Raw genomic sequence first — 7,077 nt, forward strand, 5'->3', positions numbered from 1 at the left:
TTGATAACAATGCGTTTATTTAGCAATGTTGAGAATACATAAAAATGGCGCCTACAACTTGTATTGCAGGAAGTCACACAAACAAACTAATGAAGAACAATTTCCATTTCCCTAGTTAAAAAAAGCTTGCTACATAACGATTAAACAACATTCTTTAACAAAGTTAAAATAATGACAATAAACAGAAGAAATTGAGGATGAAATGACACGTATAAAAAGAATTTGTTTCCTTATTAAGTTTAGATTTTTGTTTGATTCATTGTTTAATCACTTAATTGTAAAAAAAGGGAAAATATCGGGATTTTTTAAGACATAAAGCGTTCAAACACGTGATTTACAATAAGTTAATTGAATGATTTCATAAAGTTAATTGAATTTTAAAATATAAAAGACATTCTTACTTTATATTGTTTAAAAGTTCTAGAGTTTAACCTCTACCATTTAGAACTAAACTAGCTGAATACATGTTGCTACAAAATTGTTTGAAGTTCGTAAAAAACTAAAACCTAGTCAGAAAGTATATCATTTACAAAGACTAATAAAATAACGTTTATTAATGTAAAAATTAATAAAAATTATGTTTATAATGTCTTGCTTGATATGTCAATAGTTATAACTTTTAAAGATAAGTATCTATTTATAAAAAGCAAATCCTCGCGACAATATTGCTTGTATATTTAGAAATGAATGTGATCCTTCAATATGGGGAATTTCAAAGATTTCAAGTGTGCTTAGTTATTAACTTACCATTCAGAATAAATGTTTTATTATTTTTAGAGCTAATGCATTTTTATTGACAATGCAGTATGAATGATTCTGTAAGCGATCTGCTTCTATTTTGATATGTTAGTAAAAAGAAATGTAACACATCAATTTAAACGAAATTAGAGAGGTCAAAAGCGAGATGCAATGATATTATGTATATACTTTGCAACTGATTGCTCACATATTCAAAAAAACTTATTCTGACCATGCATGTCATGGTGTCTTATAAGGAAACACGATCGTGGCCGCGTTAGGCCTCAAACCTATGACCTTTGAGTTGAGAGGCAGACACACATATCAATGGATCACAGTTTTCTTCTTAATTAATTATAAACACTTTTCGTAAGCTTCTTGACTCAAGTAAATGCCTTAGTTTATTATGAACATATTTTATTCCTCTCAATTTTTTACAAGATGTACGAAACAAATTTATAAAAAATACATTTTGAAAGAAAAAGGGGTGGACCACAAGTTCAAATAACATTGGTAATTTGGTCTGTTCTTTTTTAAATACCTTAAGAGCAACACTAAGGAATTATGAATATAATAAAAGATGTCCGTATACGTTGAAGTAGACAGTACTATTAAGCGCATCACTTTATAACGGAATATGTCAAGTTGTACATTTACAGCTTTTTTGCTATTTGTTTTATACACATATGGCTTTTGTTAATCATGTTATTATCTTAACGCAACAGTGTTAGTTTACTACTACTAAACTCCTATTTTATTATGTTTTTTACAATACTACAACATTGTAACAGATCCCATTGAGTTATGTTCCAGCTTTATTATTTGAAACATGAATATTGCTGAGAAAAAGAAAAAAGGTACAGTTCAATTTGGTTTATACAAATTTATTTTAGTTCGATTGTGTTGGAAGATATAAGCTTATTGAAACACTCTATCGAATACGTTCCTGGAACCAACCAGTACTAAGCAATGAATGTAAAGTTGCTTGCTCAAGGAAACAACGGCTTGCCAATGACAGGGTTTGAACCCTCACGGTCAGCAATCCTTAGATTACTAGTCCGACGCGTTAACCACTCGGCCACGCCGCCACCTCAAGTGCAATTTAGTTTCAGTTATAACCTTGGTTGTTTTGTTCCATTTTACATATCCATTTGAATAGTATTAAACGATATCCTTTGACATTTTACTTCAGATATTTACATAATTGGACTATCTGGTTCTGCAAATTGACATTTTACAGACCTACTTGATAGTGATTGAAGAAATGAAAAGCAAATTTACGCCAGCCCTATAGTTTCCAATTTGTCCCTAGCCCCAAATATTTGTTTGCGCCAACACCAAAATACCACTCGCCAACACCAAAATACCACTCGTTTATGGCATCATTGCATACTGAATATGAAGTGATTTATTTGAAGCGCCAGTAACAAAAAATAAATAAAAATAAATAAAACATATAAAATACCACTATTCTATGTTTCAGTATCAGGCCTGTCTTTCTAGTATTTAAGTGATACTTCATAGTTAAAGAATTATCTCCTATTCACAGTTAGTCTAGAACATGTTTTGGCATTGCGTGAAATTAAATGGTAAGAAAAGAAAACAGAATATATACGTTATGTTAAGAGGAGGGTTTTTCTCTGATCAATAAGCCTCTCTTATTTAACCGTACATTTATACCAGAACCAACATTAACATAGCATCATTAAGGTTATAAAGAAGGTGACCAGACTAGTATCGGATCATTAACATTATTATTTCTATTAGAATCAAAATAAAAAACTCTTGACAAAGGGAAACCAACTAGTGCATGCGAACCTATTTGCTGCCATAGGTATTGCAGAAGAAATAACCAAATTGAGATCATCTGTTCTTTTTTGTATTTTTTATGCCTTTGAAATATGCATGTTTTCAGAGACATTATCTATCTTCATTACGGAGAAAATGATAAGATTGAAACTTCTGTTTCTTTCACCGTAAGAGTCCTAGAAACATATTTAAATGAAAAAGCCAATAGTCAAAAATGTTTAACGATACAATTCTGGTTACAGATTTTTTAAAAGATAAAATCCGTGTAACAACGTAAAATCTATTTTGTACGTAAGTGGCAGACTTCCAACAAGCAGGTTTTCAGGGTTATGTCATTTAAGTGATACTTTATTTTTAATGAGTTAGTACACACTTACTTAGTAAACAATGTAACAAGAGCTGCGAGAATAAATAATTTATGTGCAAAACCTCTAAACTGACTATAAGTTTTATTATTGTTTAAGTATCAACACGTTTGCCAATAGGTGAAGCCTTCCGCGGTGTGAGAGTTTGGCCGAAAATTTGTTGTTGTCCTTTTTAAATATGAATAAGGCAACGTTTCACTATTATGACACTATTTATAAACTCGCCGACGGCTGTATTTTTTTCTAAACATTTTATTATTACAATGCACTTAGAAGTGCACACACTTTTGGCTGCACCATTTACTCACAACTACAATAAACTTTTTTTAGTTTCGAAACACGTTTTTTATGTTTTATATGATATCTTTATTCAATGTACCCGTCATAGAAAATAAATTCATTTTTCAGGAAAAGGATACCCTGAAACGTGAACCTACTGTAAGTTGATATTGACTCGACGTCTATTTCTATTTTTCTTTATTTTATGTATAAGATGCATATAAAGGTAATTATTTTGACCGTAATTTATCAAACAAATGTTCTATATACATGAATCAGTCAAAATTAAACATACTTTATGATTCATTGATCAAACGATCGTAAATGGGAATCATTATGGGACAGGAAAACAGAAAACTGGTTACCGGCGTGCTTTTACCGGCGTGCGTAATAATATGCTGACACTAATTTCTGGCGTCTTTCAAATATTATAGAACAGGAAACGAAAAAAAGCGCAGATGAATATGACCCATCATCTTGCTGTACTTCCAGCAAAGGTTTTCAAAAGCATCAGTTGAAGATACTTGTCCTACCGCAATGCTCCATTTTCGTGCAGGCACTAGAGTCTCGCTATTAAACTTTATATTTGTGTTGAAATTCTATATATAGCAATACAATCCCATTAAAACTTGCAGTCAAACAACTCTTTTTAACTTACTTTTTTATTATGAATGTCGATAACCATTTTATATTCTATTACTTTATTAACAATTTGCAAGAATAGTTTTGAAATAGTTTTTTTATTATAAAAATGAAGAAACAAATTGCAAAACTAGTTTTGAAATAGTTATTTTTATTATAAAAATGAAAATATATATTTTATATATTTATAACATAAAGTTACGTTGCCATAGTTTATTAATACTGTAATCTTAGAATATGTCAGTTATGAAATGCTTTATACTGAGCCTCCAGACGCATTTATCCTGCCAAAAGTTCAGAAAGTATGCAAACACAAAACATTGAAAATATCTTAAAAAATAATCAAACTGAAAAGGGTTTTCATGGACTTTTGTGATAGACAGTTTGAACAATAGAGGCTTATTTTAGACAGTGTATTATAAATGTATAGAGCGTAATTATGTTTTATCATTTATAAACACTGACAGACACTTCATGTGATAAGGTAAATATCAAAAATAAATGTTTTAGTTTCAAATGATAAAATGCGTAAATAAATCCTCTTTGAAAATATTGATTTTGGACATATTTATGGCACGTTCATAGCAACAATAACAAGAGTTAGGATTTGGATAAAAAAAAACAAACAAGAACAAAACACATAGCACACACAACCAAAGAGTTATAATAGTAAGGTTACATTAATACATAGTTTTTTACATAGTTGTTCATCCTTAAAAAGGTTATGAATATAAGTCTTTGAACATTGTGCTTTATAAATGACAAGCTATGTTTAATAACATGAGATCTGGGCTGCGTTTCATGGAGAGTCCTAAGTCTTAAGTTTGTCTTAAGATAAAAATTGTGACAATTTTGCATTTCAAAGAAAGTCTTAAAAAGGTCCTAGCTTATGACTCATATACTTATGACCAAAAACATTCCTAAGTCTAGGAGTGTTTTAGACGTATCTTAAGATTGTCCTAAGTCAAAACCACTCCAAAATCAAACAAATTTTTGTTGAATTTTGTTTTGAAAACTATCTAGAATGATAAATAATGGTCTAACTAAGAAAATAAATCCGAACACTAATATCTTTTATTCAGTCATTAACGCTGTACAGATGTTTAAAGAGTTGTTTACATGAAGTCACAATGTAGTGCCAAATATCGCGTGCAAAACAAGACGCATCTGTAAATAATAATATTACTGCGCGATGTACAATTGCAGTTGCGTAGCAAGCAAATGGGTTCGAAAACATTGTGTACTATGAAATTAAATAAAACAGTTATTTTATCGTTTTTCGTGAAATATGGTATATATTTTCACTGAACATGATAAGAAGGCAATACATTATTATAATACATTATTTTTTATACTTGCTATAAACAATTACATAGAAAATCCAATCCGGGATTATGCGCGTGCCATTGTATTTTGTAACTTTTTTCAGGAGAGCGAATTAGTCATAAGCCTTAAGTTTAAAACAAAAGATAGGACAGTAGCTTGAAACGGTCTTAAGTGCAAAAACCTTTCCTCCTAAAGTTGGTCATAAGTCCTAGGATTTAGGATTAAGTTAGGACTCTCCATGAAACGCAGCCCAGTTGCTTTACTTCTAAGGTGCAGTTGGTGCAGAACCCTTGTTTGCTACTGGAATTTGTATCCCGTACATTTATAATTTACTATTTACATTGCCTTCCCTAGCATCTTTTTAAATGGGCTGATTTCTATCGAAATTAGTAAAAACTTTTTTTGTGTTACTTTGTTGCTTCAGCCACGTTAAATTTAACAAATATTTTGCTGTGTACCAGTGGAATAAACCGTCTCATTTAATAAAAAGAAGATATTTGAAATGGAAATAAGTGCTAACTCTAAAGGCGTATAGTCTTATAAGGTATCATAGAACAAGGTGATCCTTTAAGTTGACTTTTGTGAGACTTTTATTGTTTGTGTAGGCTTAATGGTATTATTTTGTCATCTACATAGTGGTTAAGTATGTGGACACTTCAATATATTTGTCGGTACAATCATTCGTAATAAAACTATTGTTTTGGCTTCACTAGTATATATAACCTAATTTGATACATACGTTTTAATCTGTGAATATTGTCTGTAGTAAGCATGACGTAATGAAGATTGCGTAAGAGGTTAATATGTTGTTTTGATGAATAGATTTATGCATTATACCTTTGACTGAAAATAAACTTCACGAATTAATACGTCTAAATAAAAATGTTCGCTTCACTGATAGACAAAATCATTATTGTTAAAAAAACCTACATACTTCTACATTTATCAATGTGGAATACTTGGCCGTATAGAACAAAGTTTTATGTTACTTTTAATTTGTCTGGGAATGTAGTTTTATCCTCCGGGATAATTGATGCATGTCAGCACTATTAAGTGTTGATAATTGAATACCGCTTTAGCCGTTGCTAGGGGGCGTGAGGGATGTTACACCTCATGTACATACTTAATCAAATCGAGTCTGCAATATTCATATTGTATCTATGTATTTTTTGTGCTTTATACGATTACTTTACAATATATTTTCTGTGTATTTTTCAGAAGGATTTAAGGATTTAGTTTCCGTATCCGCCAGCAGACGTGACTTTTTAAAATGTACAATATATACAGTGTTACAACAGAATAAAGATATCAGAAAAAGTAGATTGCCACCATATCATGTTTCAGGCCACATTTGCCTTGGAAAGTGTTGATGACAAAGTTGAAGATATTGGAAAATCTGGGATTTAGCCTCAAATGTGACTGATATTATATAGGACATAGAGTACGATATTGTTCTGCGATGAATCCATGCGAATCCTTGACAGGTATCTTAACATATCTAGAATTTTTCACTGATTGTCAAAATCCCTAGCACATATCTTACAAAGTCTTATTTTTTTTTAATTTGTTGTGAACTCTTTATTTATGTAGTTTTGATGTAGCTAAATGGTTATTTTGGTAAATATGATGATGTTTAGAAATGATAATGGGTATGGATATGTTTCTGTGTGATTAATTAACGTAATAAGACAATGCTTTACAACATAGTAAACAACAGGTTGTCGGTTGTAAAATCATAGGAAAGCATTATGCCCCTGTCGGTAAATTACATTGTGTAATACCTCTTTTGAATTACTGTAGGATACAAATATTATCAGGGCAGTGAACCTATGAATGATATCGTTCCATAAGAATTCTTAAAATATGTAAACAAGATCACAAAAGAAGGGTGATTTCAGTGAGCAGCCTCCAACATGAC

Source organism: Ruditapes philippinarum, unplaced genomic scaffold (assembly GCF_026571515.1).
Source record: "Ruditapes philippinarum isolate M1 unplaced genomic scaffold, ASM2657151v2 ctg407_1_1_1_1, whole genome shotgun sequence".
NCBI classification, from domain to species: domain Eukaryota; kingdom Metazoa; phylum Mollusca; class Bivalvia; order Venerida; family Veneridae; genus Ruditapes; species Ruditapes philippinarum.